The 19,447-nt window shown below is 48.4% G+C and overlaps 1 protein-coding gene across 2 annotated transcripts in view; it reads right to left on the bottom strand.

Annotated features, from left to right (window-relative positions):
• LOC144768613 (nucleoside diphosphate kinase A-like) overlaps positions 1-10,327 on the bottom strand; it is a 162,309-nt gene extending 151,982 nt beyond the window's left edge. Inside the window, exon 1 of one of the 2 annotated variants that reach the window (XM_078652411.1) lies at positions 10,133-10,327. The gene's annotated coding sequence lies outside the window, so the exon portion shown is untranslated. The remainder of the gene's footprint in view (positions 1-10,132) is intronic. The other variant, XM_078652414.1, reaches the window with a different exon arrangement.
• Positions 10,328-19,447: the final 9,120 nt, after the last annotated feature.

Here is a 19,447-nt window from a genome sequence, read left to right as displayed (position 1 = left end):
GTTGGCAGCATGCCCCACAGCTCTCCATGATGCCATACGCGTTTCGAGCGTGTTTGCCGCTCTTGTTCACTGGCTGACAATGACGAAGGAAGCAGGCTCATTGAAACCAATTAATTTATTTGAATAACGAGTCCCGCCCATGTGGGCGTTTTACAGGCATTCTGGTCGTGGTAGTCCCAAAATAATGCCATGACTCCCGGTTTCTTACAAAACAAGTGTGCTGCTGCCTTTCGTCATTAAAATATAACTGTCCTTGTTAGGTGAGGAGCGATGATTGCACCACTGTCCACAACGCCAATATCTGCCTGTGGCTGAGGCCCCCTCTGTTCCAAAAAGAGTCCATGAATCACAGCTCTCAGGATCCGCAAACAGCGGCAGGGCAGCTCCGCGACCGAGCCAGCCGCTCATAAATTCGTACACAAAAGATTGCCCTTGAGGAGCCGCCACATACAGAGGGGTTACAGCGCAAATCGCCACAGGTAGCTCCGTTGACAGCATGCCCCACAGCTGTCCATGATGCCATATGCGTTTCGAGCGTGTTTGCCGCTCTTGTTCACTGGCTGACAATGACGAAGGCAGCAGGCTCATTGAAACCAATTAATTTATTTGAATAACGAGTCCCGCCCATGTGGGCGTTTTACAGGCATTCTGGTCGTGGTAGTCCCAAAATAATGCCATGACTCCCGGTTTCTTACAAAACAAGTGTGCTGCTGCCTTTCGTCATTAAAATATAACTGTCCTTGTTAGGTGAGGAGCAATGATTGCACCACTGTCCACAGCGCCAATATCTGCCTGTGGCTGAGGCCCCCTCTGTTCCAAAAAGAGTCCATGAATCACAGCTCTCAGGACCTGCAAACAGCGGCAGGGCAGCTCCGCGACCGAGCCAGCCGCTCATAAATTCGTACACAAAAGGTTGCCCTTGAGGAGCCGCCACATACAGAGGGGTTACAGTGCAAATCGCCACAGGTAGCTCCGTTGACAGCATGCCCCACAGCTCTCCATGATGCCATACGCGTTTCGAGCGTGTTTGCCGCTCTTGTTCACTGGCTGACAATGACGAAGGAAGCAGGCTCATTGAAACCAATTAATTTATTTGAATAACGAGTCCCGCCCATGTGGGCGTTTTACAGGCATTCTGGTCGCGGTAGTCCCAAAATAATGCCATGACTCCCGGTTTCTTACAAAACAAGTGTGCTGCTGCCTTTCGTCATTAAAATATAACTGTCCTTGTTAGGTGAGGAGCGATGATTGCACCACTGTCCACAGCGCCAATATCTGCCTGTGGCTGAGGCCCCCTCTGTTCCAAAAAGAGTCCATGAATCACAGCTCTCAGGATCCGCAAACAGCGGCAGGGCAGCTTCGCGACCGAGCCAGCCGCTCATAAATTCGTACACAAAAGGTTGCCCTTGAGGAGCCGCCACATACAGAGGGGTTACAGCGCAAATCGCCACAGGTAGCTCCGTTGACAGCATGCCCCACAGCTCTCCATGATGCCATACACGTTTCGAGCGTGTTTGCCGCTCTTGTTCACTGGCTGACAATGACGAAGGAAGCAAGCTCATTGAAACCAATTAATTTATTTGAAAAACGAGTCCCGCCCATGTGGGCGTTTTACAGGCATTCTGGTCGTGGTAGTCCCAAAATAATGCCATGACTCCCGGTTTCTTACAAAACAAGTGTGCTGCTGCCTTTCGTCATTAAAATATAACTGTCCTTGTTAGGTGAGGAGCGATGATTGAACCACTGTCCACAGCGCAAATATCTGCCTGTGGCTGAGGCCCCCTCTGTTCCAAAAAGAGTCCATGAATCACAGCTCTCAGGATCCGCAAACAGCGGCAGGGCAGCTCCGCGACCGAGCCAGCCGCTCATAAATTCGTACACAAAAGGTTGCCCTTGAGGAGCCGCCACATACAGAGGGGTTACAGCGCAAATCGCCACAGGTAGCTCCGTTGGCAGCATGCCCCACAGCTCTCCATGATGCCATACGCGTTTCGAGCGTGTTTGCCGCTCTTGTTCACTGGCTGACAATGACGAAGGAAGCAGGCTCATTGAAACCAATTAATTTATTTGAATAACGAGTCCCGCCCATGTGGGCGTTTTACAGGCATTCTGGTCGTGGTAGTCCCAAAATAATGCCATGACTCCCGGTTTCTTACAAAACAAGTGTGCTGCTGCCTTTCGTCATTAAAATATAACTGTCCTTGTTAGGTGAGGAGCGATGATTGCACCACTGTCCACAACGCCAATATCTGCCTGTGGCTGAGGCCCCCTCTGTTCCAAAAAGAGTCCATGAATCACAGCTCTCAGGATCCGCAAACAGCGGCAAGGCAGCTTCGCGACCGAGCCAGCCGCTCATAAATTCGTACACAAAAGGTTGCCCTTGAGGAGCCGCCACATACAGAGGGGTTACAGCGCAAATCGCCACAGGTAGCTCCGTTGACAGCATGCCCCACAGCTCTCCATGATGCCATACACGTTTCGAGCGTGTTTGCCGCTCTTGTTCACTGGCTGACAATGACGAAGGAAGCAGGCTCATTGAAACCAATTAATTTATTTGAATAACGAGTCCCGCCCATGTGGGCGTTTTACAGGCATTCTGGTCGTGGTAGTCCCAAAATAATGCCATGACTCCCGGTTTCTTACAAAACAAGTGTGCTGCTGCCTTTCGTCATTAAAATATAACTGTCCTTGTTAGGTGAGGAGCGATGATTGAACCACTGTCCACAGCGCAAATATCTGCCTGTGGCTGAGGCCCCCTCTGTTCCAAAAAGAGTCCATGAATCACAGCTCTCAGGATCCGCAAACAGCGGCAGGGCAGCTCCGCGACCGAGCCAGCCGCTCATAAATTCGTACACAAAAGGTTGCCCTTGAGGAGCCGCCACATACAGAGGGGTTACAGCGCAAATCGCCACAGGTAGCTCCGTTGACAGCATGCCCCACAGCTCTCCATGATGCCATACGTGTTTCGAGCGTGTTTGCCGCTCTTGTTCACTGGCTGACAATGACGAAGGAAGCAGGCTCATTGAAACCAATTAATTTATTTGAATAACGAGTCCCGCCCATGTGGGCGTTTTACAGGCATTCTGGTCGTGGTAGTCCCAAAATAATACCATGACTCCCGGTTTCTTACAAAACAAGTGTGCTGCTGCCTTTCGTCATTAAAATATAACTGTCCTTGTTAGGTGAGGAGCGATGATTGCACCACTGTCCACAGCGCCAATATCTGCCTGTGGCTGAGGCCCCCTCTGTTCCAAAAAGAGTCCATGAATCACAGCTCTCAGGATCCGCAAACAGCGGCAGGGCTGCTCCGCGACCGAGCCAGCCGCTCATAAATTCGTACACAAAAGGTTGCCCTTCAGGAGCCGCCACATACAGAGGGGTTACAGCGCAAATCACCACAGGTAGCTCCGTTGACAGCATGCCCCACAGCTCTCCATGATGCCATACGCGTTTCGAGCGTGTTTGCCGCTCTTGTTCACTGGCTGACAATGACGAAGGAAGCAGGCTCATTGAAACCAATTAATTTATTTGAATAACGAGTCCCGCCCATGTGGGCGTTTTACAGGCATTCTGGTCATGGTAGTCCCAAAATAATGCCATGACTCCTGGTTTCTTACAAAACAAGTGTGCTGCTGCCTTTTGCCATTAAAATATAACTGTCCTTGTTAGGTGAGGAGCGATGATTGCACCACTGTCCACAGCGCCAATATCTGCCTGTGGCTGAGGCCCCCTCTGTTCCAAAAAGAGTCCATGAATCACAGCTCTCAGGATCCGCAAACAGGGGCAGGGCAATCATCGATGGCAATATTTTGGGACTACCACGACCAGAATGCCTGTAAAACGCCCACATGGGCGGGACTCGTTATTCAAATAAATTAATTGGTTTCAATGAGCCTGCTTCCTTCGTCATTGTCAGCCAGTGAACAAGAGCGGCAAACACGCTCGAAACGTGTATGGCATCATGGAGAGCTGTGGGGCATGCTGTCAACGGAGCTACCTGTGGCGATTTGCGCTGTAACCCCTCTGTATGTCGCGGCTCCTCAAGGGCAACCTTTTGTGTACAAATTGATAAGCGGCTGGCTCGGTCGCGGAGCTGCCCTGCCGCTGTTTGCGGATCCTGAGAGCTGTGATTCATGGACTCTTTTTGGAACAGAGGGGGCCTCAGCCACAGGCAGATATTGGCGCTGTGGACAGTGGTGCAATCATCGCTCATCACCTAACAAGGACAGTTATATTTTAATGACGAAAGGCAGCAGCACACTTGTTTTGTAAGAAACCGGGAGTCATGGCATTATTTTGGGGCTACCACGACCAGAATGCCTGTAAAACGCCCACATGGGCGGGACTCGTTATTAAAATAAATTAATTGGTTTCAATGAGCCTGCTTCCTTTGTCATTGTCAGCCAGTGAACAAGAGCGGCAAACACGCTCGAAACGCGTATGGCATCATGGAGAGCTGTGGGGCATGCTGTCAACGGAGCTACCTGTGGCGATTTGGGCTGTAACCCCTCTGTATGTGGCGGCTCCGCAAGGGCAACCTTTTGTGTACGAATTTATGAGCGGCTGGCTCGGTCGCGGAGCTGCCCTGCCGCTGTTTGCGGATCCTGAGAGCTGTGATTCATGGACTCTTTTTGGAACATAGGGGGCCTCAGCCACAGGCAGATATTGGCGCTGTGGACAGTGGTGCAATCATCGCTCCTCACCTAACAAGGACAGTAATATTTTAATGGCGAAAGGCAGCAGCACACTTGTTTTGTAAGAAACCGGGAGTCATGGCATTATTTTGGGACTACCACGACCAGAATGCCTGTAAAACGCCCACATGGGCAGGACTCGTTATTCAAATAAATTAATTGGTTTCAATGAGCCTGCTTCCTTCGTCATTGTCAGCCAGTGAACAAGAGCGGCAAACACGCTCGAAACGCGTATGGCATCATGGGAGAGCTGTGGGGCATGCTGTCAACGGAGCTACCTGTGGCGATTTGCGCTGTAACCCCTCTGTATGTGGCGGCTCCTCAAGGGCAACCTTTTGTGTACGAATTTATGAGCGGCTGGCTCGGTCGCGGAGCTGCCCTGCCGCTGTTTGCGGATCCTGAGAGCTGTGATTCATGGACTCTTTTTGGAACAGAGGGGGCCTCAGCCACAGGCAGATATTGGCGCTGTGGACAGTGGTGCAATCATCGCTCCTCACCTAACAAGGACAGTTATATTTTAATGGCGAAAGGCAGCAGCACACTTGTTTTGTAAGAAACCGGGAGTCATGGCATTATTTTGGGACTACCACGACCAGAATGCCTGTAAAACGCCCACATGGGCGGGACTCGTTATTCAAATAAATTAATTGGTTTCAATGAGCCTGCTTCCTTCGTCATTGTCAGCCAGTGAACAAGAGCGGCAAACACGCTCGAAACGCGTATGGCATCATGGGAGAGCTGTGGGGCATGCTGTCAACGGAGCTACCTGTGGCGATTTGCGCTGTAACCCCTCTGTATGTGGCGGCTCCTCAAGGGCAACCTTTTGTGTACGAATTTATGAGCGGCTGGCTCGGTCGCGAAGCTGCCCTGCCGCTGTTTGCGGATCCTGAGAGCTGTGATTCATGGACTCTTTTTGGAACAGAGGGGGCCTCAGCCACAGGCAGATATTGGCGCTGTGGACAGTGGTGCAATCATCGCTCCTCACCTAACAAGGACAGTTATATTTTAATGACGAAAGGCAGCAGCACACTTGTTTTGTAAGAAACTGGGAGTCATGGCATTATTTTGGGACTACCATGACCAGAATGCCTGTAAAACGCCCACATGGGCGGGACTCGTTATTCAAATAAATTAATTGGTTTCAATGAGCCTGCTTCCTTCGTCATTGTCAGCCAGTGAACAAGAGCGGCAAACACGCTTGAAACGCGTATGGCATCATGGAGAGCTGTGGGGCATGCTGTCAACGGAGCTACCTGTGGCGATTTGCGCTGTAACCCCTCTGTATGTGGCGGCTCCTCAAGGGCAACCTTTTGTGTACGAATATATATATATACATATATATATATATATATATATATATATATATATATATATATATATATATATATATATATATATATATATATATATATATATATATATATATATATATATATATATATATAAAACAAAGGGAGTCTCCAAATGGAAAGGTCACACCAGGAAGGGTTTTCGCTCCCCATCTCCGGCAGTTGCCACCACCACAGCCTGCGTAGCGTTCGTAATTGAAGAATGCCAAACATTTCAAGCTGTAGCCCTTGATCACTGACCTGCAATTAACACAAAGAGGCATCCACATAACATAGGAAGTTTTTATTTGCTGATAACAGTCCCACCCCAATGGGTGTAGGCAGGCATTGCATCATGGTAAATGTAGTCCATCTGCTAAAGACCTGACATTCCAAATATAACCCAGTGGCTTGGATGCCTCACAGTGTCAAAATATAAGCCCAAGTGGGAGAGCGCTTGCGTGATGACCGCAGTGTGTCAGACCAATATGGTCCAGCGATGAGGCCCCTTCCACTCCCGATACGCGCCCGTAATCATGAGCATCAGGATCCGCCATGATACAGCAGCGGGACCATTCTGCGGCCGGACAAGCCGCTAAACATCAAAAACAAAGGGAGTCTCCAAATGGAAAGGTCACATCAGGAAGGGTTTCCACACACCATCTCCAGCAGTTGCCAACACCACAGCCTGTGCAGCGTTCGTAAATGCAGGATGCCAAACGTTTCAAACCGTAGCCCTTGATTACCGACCTGCAATTAACACAAAGAGGCATCCACATAACATAGGAACTTAGTATTTGCTGATAACAGTCCCACCCCAATGGGCGTAGGCAGGCATGGCATCATGGTAAATGTAGTCCATCTGCTAAAGACCTGACGTATGTATATATATATATATATATATATATATATATATATATATATATATATATATATATATATATATATATATATATATATATATATATACACACACATTTGGGCAGTGCTTCCCCCTGTGGGTCCTCTCAGTCACTGTTTCCTCCTCCATGTTATATTCTGGGTCCCTGATGAATTTTAGGCGGTGACCCAGGTGCTCCCTGCACTAGCAGTGTTCAGCACAATCTGACTTTGCCCTTGAAAGTTCTGAGCTTTCCAGGTGGAAAATCTCTGAGCTAAAACAAGTATCTCATGGACCGGAAGAGTCTAGGAACCAGGGTACTTATCTCCCCTTGCTCCACAACAAGCAGCACACACCATGCCCTTCCCATGATCAGTGGGATTAGTGTGCTGAGGCGGTGGCCTACGGCAATGGCTTCTGAATGAAGCGACTTCTTTTCTGCTATTCCTGTTGGTACGTTGGTGAAGCCAGCTTCTGGACTTGTTCCTGAGTCCCTCAGCTAGTTGCGTAGACTCCTCTGACACGATGATCCCCCCAATGGTCTTAATGGCCTCTCCTGGCATAAAAGTTCAGATACAGGTGGCAGTCCTAATCAGCTGGATTCTCTCGGTGACGGCCCCAATAGTCTCAGTGACCAGCCACTGGTATAAAGGACTCACAGACACATGCCGCGGCCCCAATAAGGTCTGCGGCATTTGCCAATGATCATCGATTTCACAGCAGCCCAAAGGGGGTTACCAACTTCCGCAAGAGAGCGGATGATTCTCTCACAACACTGGTCCCATCTGGACTGGGCACATCACCATGCTCATCTGGATCCAATCACCAAGGCCCCCCCTGAGCCTCGCTCCCTCCTGGCTCTGTCCTTCTCACAAGGCACAAAGACCTTGACATGCAGGCAGAAAGCTGGTGCTTCAGGAACAGGACGAGTATTCTTGGCTCCTCAGTGGGGGCCCCTATCCCAGATTGGAGACTAGCAGACCTTGGTCCCCACTCCTTTTCTGGCAGCAAGAATTCTTGGTGCTTTTCCCTCTCCTGATGAGACAGCGCTGTTTAACCAACTATGGGGCTCATGCCCCTAAGTTTATAGTCCACATCCAAACACATTTGTGATTTAGTGTATGGCCTTTGAAATTCGTTTTGGGGGTGTTAGCTTCTTTCAGGTGCTTTCTCCTCCGTATAGCCCTTGACCAAAGTGACAGTCCGCAGCAGCAGGAATAGCTTCAATTCTAAGTTATACACAAAACAAGCTGTGGGACTAATATGGGATCACACTTGGCTGTAAGACTCCACTGAAATATGCCTCTTAAAATTTAAAGGACTAACCCTTCCTCTCTATCAAGCCTCCCTGGTAGTGCCAAACTTATTAGCTCCACCATTTTCCCGACAATGAGCCCAAACCTGTCTGACCGGTAACTCTTCCTGGAATCAAAAAGCCCTTTGATATGCTCAGAGGGTGCTCTGCTCTTCTCTCTTTAGTGTGAGTGTGTCCCAGCCCTTCCCTCACAAATATCAGCAATACATATCTCCTATCTGGTGGATGGAGCCCTCGCCTCTCGAGGCCCTGGGCATACAAAAGGGAATACACTTGTCTTCATGTTATGCTTCACGCACAGGCACACACATGAAACCCAGCACACAGAACCAAGTGTCACGCGCTGTCTGGTGCTGCATACAATCCCTGCAGGCCACGGGTGAATTAAGTACAGTGCCAAGCCAAAGACATTTACACAAGTGAGCCTGCAGGCCCAATTTCAGTTACGCAAATGAAAAAAAGAACTGTTGACATTAATGCTTCTACTCAACTCAAAATATGTATGCTGCCACCACCGGGCTCCTGTCACTTAACTCGAAGTAAGGGCATTAGCCCTCTTCCTTCATGAGGGTAGCAGTTGGTGCGCCCTTCCAGGTCTAAGCAGACAGCATTACCGTGAGACAGACAGAGGTCATGGCACACACGCATGATCCATGTTCACCCATAACCAAAAGACAGTGCCAGGGATCCAGGTATCATTGTGGTTGGGGCATTCATGGCAAAGGTGCAAGTCTGTCACCATGCTGGGAACTTTTCCAACACGGTTTAAAAGGCGGTTAGCTTAATTTTTCTAGTACAGGGTATACTTCTTGGGCATATTACTTTTGAAACAAAACATAAAATATTTAACAGAGATAGAAAGTTTGTTTTGGGTTTTAGGATAGGTATTATCATCTTTTTTTGTACTGAATCTTAAGGTGCTGGTTTTTCTTTGAGTGCCCCACTTCCTCTACTTGACTGCTATCCAAAATGTCATGCTTGTAGGATAAGGAAGGCACAGATAAAAGCGGCTTGCGTAAACTGAAGCTGCCTCATGATGGGATTCAGGAGTTAGAGAGATCCAGCTCTTCCTCAGAAAGGACAGTAAGCAGGAGTCTACTAAAGAGGACACCCACTTAAGTGTCCATGATATGGGTTATTCCGCAGTGAATACCGAAGTGCAGCCTATGAATCAGGCAGTGAGCAGCTTAATTTTCATGGCTTGTGACCGTCTTAACTCTCATTTGCCACCATGCCTTAGAGATGGTCAGAAACTCAAATATATTACTTAGTTGTCTCAGTAAAATGATAGATTAGTGACTTTTGAGACTGTTAGTGGATCCTCTCAGGCAGATAATCCCAGTAAGAAGGCAAGAGTGTTGAGTTTTCTTGGGAACCCTTTTTTGTACAGACATTCTGCGGTTTCCCCACTACTAGAATCCCATGCAGATGGGCCTCTGGATATTATGTTATATTAAGTTGTATTGATTTGTATAGCACACTAATCACTATAGAGGGTATCCAGGTGCTTGGGCAGGGGTGTAGGTGTGTGGTCCCCAAGGTGCTATACTCAAGAAGTGAGGAGGCGGCTCTGATGTGTTGAGGACAGTCGTTACAAATCTTGGGTGCGATGTAGGAGAGTGAGCGATCTCCAGATTTGCTTTTGCGGAAGTGGGTAGAGTGTGCGAGTGAGAGTGAGGCAGAGAGAAGGTGTCCGGTGGGTTAGTGAAAGTGTTTGGGGCTGTTCAGATATTCTGCCCTGTGTTGTGTAGGGCTTTGTATGTGTGTGTGAGAAGTTTGAATTGAATGTTGTTGGACTTGGCCCATTTTCCCAAAAATTTTCGCTACCCTACACCGCGTGCGGCCGGAGAGAGGGAGGGCTGCTTACTTAAAGAAGGTGGGAGGCCACCCCGCCCTTCTAGATTGCCAAACTCACCACCGCCGCCAGCCGTGTCGGGCCGGGATCCGCGCCCGAGAGGAAGATGACTGCGTGACCTGGCATCCCGCTGCGGCCCCCGGAGTGAAGGGAGGGCCGCTGCGGTGTCCGCAAGGGCCGCGCTAGGCCCTGGTAGCGTGAGAGAGGTGTTGCCCCAGCAACCGGGGCGCCGGCCGTGTCATCAGCCCGCCCCCAAGGAAGCCGCGCACCGATTGGCTGGCAGGCCAGGAAGAAGCCGGAGTGGCTGGGGAGGGCCCCACAGTGCTGCGATCGTCTGGTGAGGGCGGAGGGGGGGCCTCGAGGCACTCTGTCTGTGTCTGCCCCCCTCCACGGTGAAAATCCCTGCTGCCTGTTGAAGTCCCGGGCCCCCAAGGGGAGGGACCCAGGGGGAGAGCCAAGTAGCGGCGGCGGCCTGAAGGCGCCAGAGAGGGCAGCCCGATGTCCGCAGGGCTCCAGGTGGTGAGTGAGCCCTGCAGCTAATACAGAGCCCGAACGAGGAGAGGAGCGGGTGTGGACTGCCGGGGCACATTGTCGGTGCCCTTCCTGCCCGCAAGGACACCAGGGAGCCGCGCAAGAGGAGCCTGGTGAGTGTGGCCCTGCCGTTCTGTGGTTGGGGGGTATGTCGGGGCACAAGGTCAGTGCCCGCCCCCGGGGACCGGACTGATTTTACAGGTGCCCTGCCTGGCAGCGGGCACCTGCGACGTTGTGCATATTTCTATTACCCGAGTCCCGGAAGAGGGGTTCCACCCTAACCACGACTGAACAGTGCTGTTCACAACAGCCCCGCTGGACAGTGGGCATTGTCATGTTGGGCCCAGGAGGAGGCTCCAGGCCTAATGCTGGTGGTCATCCCTAATGTGGAAGTAGGAGTGCAGTTATGCCCCTGATGCCTGTCGCACAAGGTTAAGCAGGTTTACGCCCCCGCCATGCCCACATGGTTGTTCATGCATGGTCTACTTTAGGTCAATGTGACTTGCACCAATGTTGGTATGCACCGTGGGCCTGGGGTACATGATAAGGTTTTCAGGCCCTGTGTTCTGCCTATATGATGGGGCCTAAAGTTAATTACGATTTATGCTAATGCCAGTCATGCTATGCTCTTACCCCATATATTTTATTTTATGCTGACATGCCCAAAGGCTGATGCCTAGTGGTTCTTCCCCTCACGTTTATAATGCTGATGTTCTATTCCATTTCTCTTTTTCTATGTGCACTGTGTTTCCTGCCCCATGATTTAGGCCTATGCCTGATGTTAATACTGGGTGCTTAATGTTCCTTTTTGCAGGGGATGCTGATGCCATGCCTAATGTGCTTTTACGCCTAAGGTTAACGCTTTAAGTTTTTATTTCAGCCCTGGAACTAATGGACTTACCTGTTTCTTCTTTTCAGTTACCCTGTAAATAATCCCCCTTGTATGTATTGCCCTGGCGCCAGTTGGCGCAACATTGTGATTACTGTGATCTCTGTTGCAGATTGGAGACAATATGAGAGTTATTCTTTTTCATCAACACTGGTGTTGTGTCTCTTTTTGTGGTGTGCCTTGTGTGTCGTCTGTGTGTACTGCATGGGTGCTTCACACATGTCCTCAGGAGTTTGGCCTGCCCGCTCTGCACCATGCTACCCCCCGTAGAATTGGCTACCCCATTTCTAATAACTGTGCTGTAAATGGGAAGCCAGTGAAGCTTCTTGAGCTGTAGTATGATGGGGTGTGGGGTGAGAGATCAAGTATGAGTGCTGCAGCGGTGTGCTGGGTGATCTGGATTCTGGTTAGGAGTTCTTTGGTCATTCCAGCTTTAAAGAGTGCTGTCATCGTCCAGCCTGCTGATGATGAGTGTTTGTGTTATGGTCCATATGGTGTTCTGAGGCAACCATTTGAATACCTTTCATAGCATACAGAGGAAGGGGAAGCAGGAGGTGGATGCTGCATTAACTTGACCTGTCATGTTGAGCTTGTCGTCTAGGATGATCCTTAGATTTCTTGTATGGTCTGTGGGTATTGGTCCAAGCTCCGATGTCCACCAGGTCGAGTTCCATGGGAAGGTCTTGGTGCTAAAGACCAGTACTTCTGTCTTGTTGGAGTTGAGCTGCAGGCAGTTAGTTTGCATCAAGTCTGCTACCATGGTCATGCAGTTGGTGAAGTTGGTCCTGGTGGTGGTTGTCTTTTCCGTCAGAGAGAGGATGATTTGGGCGTCATTGGCGTAGGAGATGATGGTGATGTCTTGTGATCAGATGATGTTGGCGAGCTGTGTCATGCATATGTTGAAAAGGGTGGGGCTGAAGGACGATCCCTGTGGGACTCAGCATATCAATTACTTGTTCTCAGATGTGAAGGGTGGCACCCTGACCCTTTGAGTCGTTCCTGTGATGAAGGTACAGATTCATTTGAAAGCAGATCCTTATATGTCAATCTCGTGGAGTCTTCTGATGAGGGTCTTATGAAAGACACTGTCGAAGGCCACTGAGAGATTGAGTAGGATGATGGCCACTGTTTCTCCTCTGTCCAGGATGATTCGAATGTTGGTGGTGACCGCAATGAGAGCTGTTTCGTTGAAGTGGTTCTTTTTTAATCCTGATTGAGTGCTGTCTAGAAGATGGTGAAATTCAAGGTGGTTTGTGAGTTGCTCGTTGATGGCCTTCTCAATCACTTTGGCTGGATAGGGGGCAGGGAGATGGGTCGGAAGTTGCTCAGTTGGGTCAGGTTGGCTGTGGACTTCTTGAAGAGGGCGTTGATTTCTGCAAGTTTCCCTTTATCTGGAAAAGTTGCAGACGTGATGGAGGTGTTGATGATGTAGGACAGGATGATGATGATTGGTGATGTTCCCAGGTTGTAGATGTAGTGCGGGCATGGGTCAGTTGGGGCCCCTGAGTTGATGGTCCCCACCATTGCTGATGTGTCGTTTCTCATGAGGGTTGTCCATTCGGTCAGGTGGCTGTCTTGAGTGATAGTGGATAGGTTAAGCAATGAGCTTTCTGTGATTGTGTTGGTGTGTGAAGTTGATGCTTGTGATATTGCTGTGGAAGAAGATGGATAGGTTGTTGCAGAGTTGTTGGGAGGCAGCGATGTTGTTGACAGTGGCTTAGGACGAGGTGAAATTCTCAACGATCAAGAAAATATCCTTGCAGCTTTTGGAGCCTTCTCTGATGTGGTTCACTAGTGCTTTTTTCTTGGTGTCTCTTATTTGCTGGTGATAGAGTCTGCTTGCAGCCTTGTAATTCTTGCTTTGGTGTTGTGCCTGGCTCTCTATTTATTTTCTAGCTGTTTACAGTGTCATTTGTTGTCTCAGAGGTCTTCTGTGTACCAGCTGGTTTGCTTGTTTGATCTACTATGCTTGTTGGGTTTGAGGGTGCAAATGAGTCCGCACTGTTCTCGTTTTAATTGTTGATGTTGTTGATGTCCTTGTTGAGGACGCCGGTGAGGCTAGGTTGATCTGTGCTGAGGGCACTGAGCAAAGTCTGCATTTGTGATTTTGCCCCAGCTGCAGCTTGAAAAGCTGGACCTGGCAGGGGTGTTGACTTGAGGTGTGTTGATTTGGAAGTGGATAATGGTGGTCAGTCCATGTGAGTGGTGTGGTGGAGTTGTATTTGATGCTGTCACTTGTGGTAAAGATGGGGTCCAGTGTGTGTTGCTTCTAGGATGAGCAGGGTGAGTCCGATGTTGCTTAAGCATTTGAGGAGTGCTGCGGAGCGCTGAGGAGAATGTAGGCTCTGGAGTCAATTGTGAGCAGAGCGACGAAGTTGATGATGAGATTGGTAAAGGTGGCTTGTGGTCAGTATGCGAGGGTTCCATTCAGAGTGAAGTTTTCAGAGATTTGCAGCCTGAAGTGCAGGTTTTCCATGAATGTGGTGGCATTCTCTGTGGGTGTTATGCATTTGATGGATTCCTTGTAGATGATAGCAAGTCCTCCTTCTCACTTGTGAAAGCAGTCCTGTTGAGCGATCTTGTAGCCTGCTGGGATTGCCATGGGGATGTCGGGAGCTAATGAGGGGTTGAGCCAGAACTCTGTGAAGAAGAGGATGTCAAGTGCATTGCTACTCAGCAAGTCCCATATTTTGGTTGTGTGTTTGCTGAGTGATCATGTGTTGAGAAGCATGAATGGGAGTGGGTGTTGATGTGCAGGTTTGCTGTGGCGTGTGTTGTAGAGTGAGGTGCAGATGTTGATGGTGCATTTGTGTGGTGTGTGTGTTGGGAGGGGGTGTTGAGGGCGTTGTTTGTATTTTTGTGGGAGGGGTGGGTGGGTGCCTGCTGGAAAACTGGCAGTGGATGCAGGTGAAAGCTCCTATTGTTTTGTGAGGTTCGACACAACTGCAGATGGAACGGCGTCCAGGGTCTAACATCCTAAGGAGTGCTGCAAAGTATTGCTGGCCTGTGATTGAACCAAGGTTCCTGGCACTGGAGTTGGTCCTGGTGCAGACAGGCGCAAATGGGCTTGCCTCTGGTGCACCCTGCCAATGTCCACTACAGAGTTCCGTATTGCAGCTGCCATTAATTATGTCTTGGGAGGGTCGAGAAGTGCAGGGTGCCGTAATGTCATTTCCTATACTTATGGGTGATGGGAAATGAAGTCCTCTTGTTTGGCTTCTTTTTTTTTTAAACTGTTTTTATTAGTTTCCAAGTTTGCAGTCAAACATTTCCAGTACACTGTGATGGTCTCTCTGGTTATTACATAGTTAATAAAAAATACAGCTCACGTATTATAAGAACCATTTAGTACAGTGTTGTCCTTGCGTTTATCCCTACAAAACATATGTAACCCCCCTCCCCACCTGAGCCCCTTAAACATAACTGTGGTACATAAATGTGTTCCTATTGGAGTATTAGCGCATTAACTGTGTACGTCACCCCAGTATTCGATTATATCGTAGATGGTGAGGGCTGCTCCCCCTTGACTTCCCACCCATAGCTCAGATCCCTTAGAATTGTGCAGCGCTCTTGTGAAGGTGGGGCATGCATACAAAGGCAGACCTGTAGAGAGAAAGCTTACTAGTGAACGCCAATTTCACTTTGTCAGCCCTTTGTTCCATTGTGACTGCCAGCCATAGCCTGGCATGCCATTGTGTTATTGAGGGCGCGGTTGCATGCTTCCATGCTGCAGCTATCACTGTTTTGGCAGCTCCCAAGCATAGCCATATCACTGCTTCATCTCCCCTCGTCTGGTATCTTAGATTGTCGCTGCACAGCCCCAAAAGGATTAGTCTTATGTAATTTGGAATGGGGTATCTTAATATTACAATTGGGGGTGGGGTCGCACACTACTCACACTCCAGCGGGATCGCCCCTAAGGACTGTGGTAAGTGTAGTTCGTGTTCCGCGATGCATCTTCTTTCGATTCTCTGCTATCTTCGCTATCTTCGCCATCCCTGGACACGTGTTTCGGGGTATTTACCCCTCATCAGCGGGGATTAGGCCGTGTTCCCCAATTGTATCTTAATATTACTTTGATTTGGTCAAGTATCTCCTCCCAGAAGGGGCGTATGTTTGGGCAATCCCATCATATATGTTTAAAGTCTCCTAGTAGTCCGCAACCTTTCCAGCACATATCGATGTCTGGGGGAATATTTTCTTGAGTTTTGTGGGGTAAAGGTACCAATCTAATTTATACTAATTTATAATGTGCTTTCCTCAGTCCCATGGAGTGGTTGCACTTTGAGATGTCTTACCACAATTGTTACCAGCTAGAGTTGGGGATTTGTTCCCCTAGTACTTGTTCCCGTGGGGTCAGATTCTGTGGCGTAAATGGAACCTCCGTTTCTAGTAAATGTGCGTACAGAAAAGAGATTCCCTGGACCCACAACCTCTTTTTGCAAATTGATCCAGTGGGGTTAATTCTCTAATGGCGGCCATCCATACTGTCTCTTGCATGACTCAGTGTTTAAGTTGAGTGTAGCAAAATAACCCTGTCTCCACAAGGTTAATGTCTCGCCCACACTGTTCAAACGGTTTAATGGCCCCATCTTGAAACAGATCTGTGATTGTCAAGCAGTTTCCCAATCTCCACACTTCGTATGGCCCCAGGCGTTGTGCCGGTGGGAATGCTGGATTAAGGTGTATGGGTGTAAAGGGGGATGGGAGAGTTGTCCATCCCATTAGCCTACTGGTATTGTCCAATACCTTCCAAATTAAATCTCAAATGTATTTCCCCATCACCTTCCTGTACGTGTCACCAATGTTTATCGAATTCCCTTGCAGACCATTCAGGAATCACTCAAAGTTGGGCTGCCCTATAATGGAGCTGGAAGTCTGGTAAAGCCATAACGCCAGCTGATTTGGGTATTCGCAATAGTTTGTACGAGAGTCGGGCATGTTATGCCTGTCACATAAACTGCATCACCAACGAGCGTAATTCAGGGTGGAACCCCCTATCCAGCTCAATAGGAAGGCCCTGTAACAGATAGAGAAGCCAGGGCAGCACCATCATCTTCACTGCCTGAATGCGCCCTATCCAGGACAAGTATAGCGGTGCCCATCTTTTCAAATCCGCTTTCAGTTGTTGCAACAGTGGGGGTAATTGGCTTTGTATAGCTCCCCCAGGCATGGAGTTATTTTTAAGCCTAGATACTTTAGGTCCTTCTCAGCCCATTGGAAAGGAGTAGTTTTCTCTAACGCTTCCCTCTCTGCCTGTGGTCATGTTAAGTTTTGTAGAAAAGGACTTTGTTAAGTTGATTCAAAAGCCTGCCACCTGCTCAAATATGTCCAACTCCCTTATGAGAGAGGGTAGCGAAATGTGGGGTGAGGCCAGAGACAGCAGGATGTTATCTGTAAACAGGGAGACTTTATGCTCCATTGAGCCAAAAAGTACCTCCTTTATCTGCTCTGTGGAGTGGATTTTAGCCTCTATAGGCTCAATGCTCAGCGCAAACAGTAGGGGGACAGCGTACACCCCTGTCTGGTTCCTCCATTTAATGGGAAGACCCTCAAGCTCAGTCTGTTCACCAACATTCTCACTTTGGGGGTTGCATAGTTATCTCTAATCAGGTGTATGAATTGGTCACCAAAGCCGAATTTCTTGAGTGTAGAAAATAAAAAAATTCCAATCCACCAGATCGAAAGCGTTTTCAGCATCAAGTCCCACTAGAACCGCTGGGACTGCCTTTTTTGTTGCTTTCTCCATGAAGTGAATGACCCTTTGAATGTTATCGTGGGTTTGGCTACCCTTAATAAATCCTGATTGTCTGGGTGGATCAAATTGGGAAGAATGGAGCCCAATCTTGTGGCTACAATGTTTGAATAAAATTTTGCATCGAGATTAAGAAGAGCGATTGGTCTGTATGATCCACAATGTCTCGGGTCCTTTCCCTGTTTTGGCAATACAGAGATAATTGCCTCACTCATTAAGGGTGTTACCTCCCCTGTACCTGCAATTTAGTTAAGGAGCCCAGTTAGTGAGGAATGAGTTCTGAGCTAAATGTTTTATAAAACTGGGCCGTCAGCCCATCAGGCCTAGGGGCCTTATGAGGCTTCAGGGTGTCTACTGCTGGTCGTACTTCCTCTTCCGTTATCGAGCTCCCCAACCAGTCGTTTTGTGCACTTGTTACTTGAGGGAGGGTGATCCCCTTTAAATAATCCCATTGGACATGATCGGCTGGGTCCTCTGCTGAGTACAGAGTTTCATAAAAATTACCAAATATATGTGCCTTTTAAGTGTCACACCCCGCAGTTCTTCCCATGTTATCCCTGATTTCGCCTATATATTATCTTTCTTTCTTGACTCGTATAAGAGTTATTTCTGCTTGGTTATTGTAGATGGTGTTAAGCTTTTCTCGCAGGGCCGTCACTTTACATTGTTGGGCCAATGTCTGGTTGTCTTTGTGGTATTTTTCTGCTTCTGTGAGTTTGGATTCTAGTGTCTGTCTCTCTATTATTCTCTGTTTTTTGAGGGAGGAATTCAGGGCAATGCGTTGCCCTCTTAGCACCGCCTTGAAAGCATCCCATGTGATTCAGGGTGAGGTCTCCCCTGAATTGTTATTTTGGAAATATTCCTTAATAGATAGCGAAGCTCATCTCTCAATAGTCTATCTCGAGTTAAGGAGTTAGGAAAAAAAACAACGCTGGTATTTTGAAGTGTGTTTCCTGTATTGCCACATACTGATTTTATGGCATTTTGCCTACCTTCACATTCCATATGAGTGTAGTGATCACCATACCCCCAGTTTATTACGCCTGTGTCTCTTCAAGCTCATTCCATTTTCAACTCTTACGCTCCCCATCATCCTCTTGTGATAGAGCCAATGTCTGCCTCGCTCTCCTGACCTCCAGTACGACCCTTGGGAATGTTGATCCATGTACCAGTATAAAATGAAAGAAAAATAGCCAAACATAACTACCTAACACAATTTGTCTAGAAGGTCTAAACATTCCTTAGATAGGTTAACTCTACTTGGGTGTGTCCGCTTTAGGCAAATCAGTTTGAACCTTATAATGACGGGACCAAAGAACAAAATAGCATATAATGGCAATAGTCGCCTTGCGTCCCTCTTCGTGCCCCTTGAATAATGCCCCTTATCAATAAAATCCCAATGTACCCCACCATTGCTTGTCTGATCAATACTCAGATGCTCAGCTGCGAGTGCGAACTGTTCATATTTCTGGGAGTTTCGTCCGATGATCCAGTCAGCCCCTGTTGGCTAGCTCTCCTTCAGTTCCACCTGTTTCCTCTCCCCCTTTGAGCGTAGTTGAATATTTCATTGCTGATGTCCTTCTCCTGGTTGCAGAACTGGCCCCTTCCCCAGTGCTCTGATTATTGGCTCTTCCTCATTGCAGCTTATTCCAATGATGTTTGCCGCTTCTTGGACTTCAGTGACATGGTGCGCCCTGTTTTGAAATTCATATGCCAGACCGAATGGGTACGTCCAACGATATCTGATTTGCTCCTGCCGCAATTTGTCTGTTACTGGCCAGAATTGGAGGCGGCAGGCTATGTGGCTGGTGCAATATCCTGAAATAGAGTGCATGATGTTCCCTGGAAAGCGACCCTCTCCTTCTTATGTACTGCTTGAAGAATTGCCTTCTTCACCCTGTAGGAGTGGAGCTTGGCCAGTACATCCCTGGTGCATTTCTGGGATCCTTCCTGCTGCGATCCTACCCAATGAACACGTTCAATTTTCCCTTTCAAAATGGTGTCATTTACCAGGTCCGAAAGCATGCTCTCTACGAATGACTCTAGGTGTGATCCTGTAACTGACTGTCGAGTTATGTATTTTTATGATATCTCTGCGGGCCATATTTTCAAGATCTTAGCACTTCAGGATGGTAGATTGGAGTTGTAATTGCATGGATCTTGTTGTTCGCCTTCATCTTTTGCATCTGTTGCTCCATCT

Source organism: Lissotriton helveticus, chromosome 7 (assembly GCF_964261635.1).
Source record: "Lissotriton helveticus chromosome 7, aLisHel1.1, whole genome shotgun sequence".
Taxonomy (NCBI): domain Eukaryota; kingdom Metazoa; phylum Chordata; class Amphibia; order Caudata; family Salamandridae; genus Lissotriton; species Lissotriton helveticus.
This window is presented reverse-complemented; position numbering and strand designations above follow the sequence as displayed.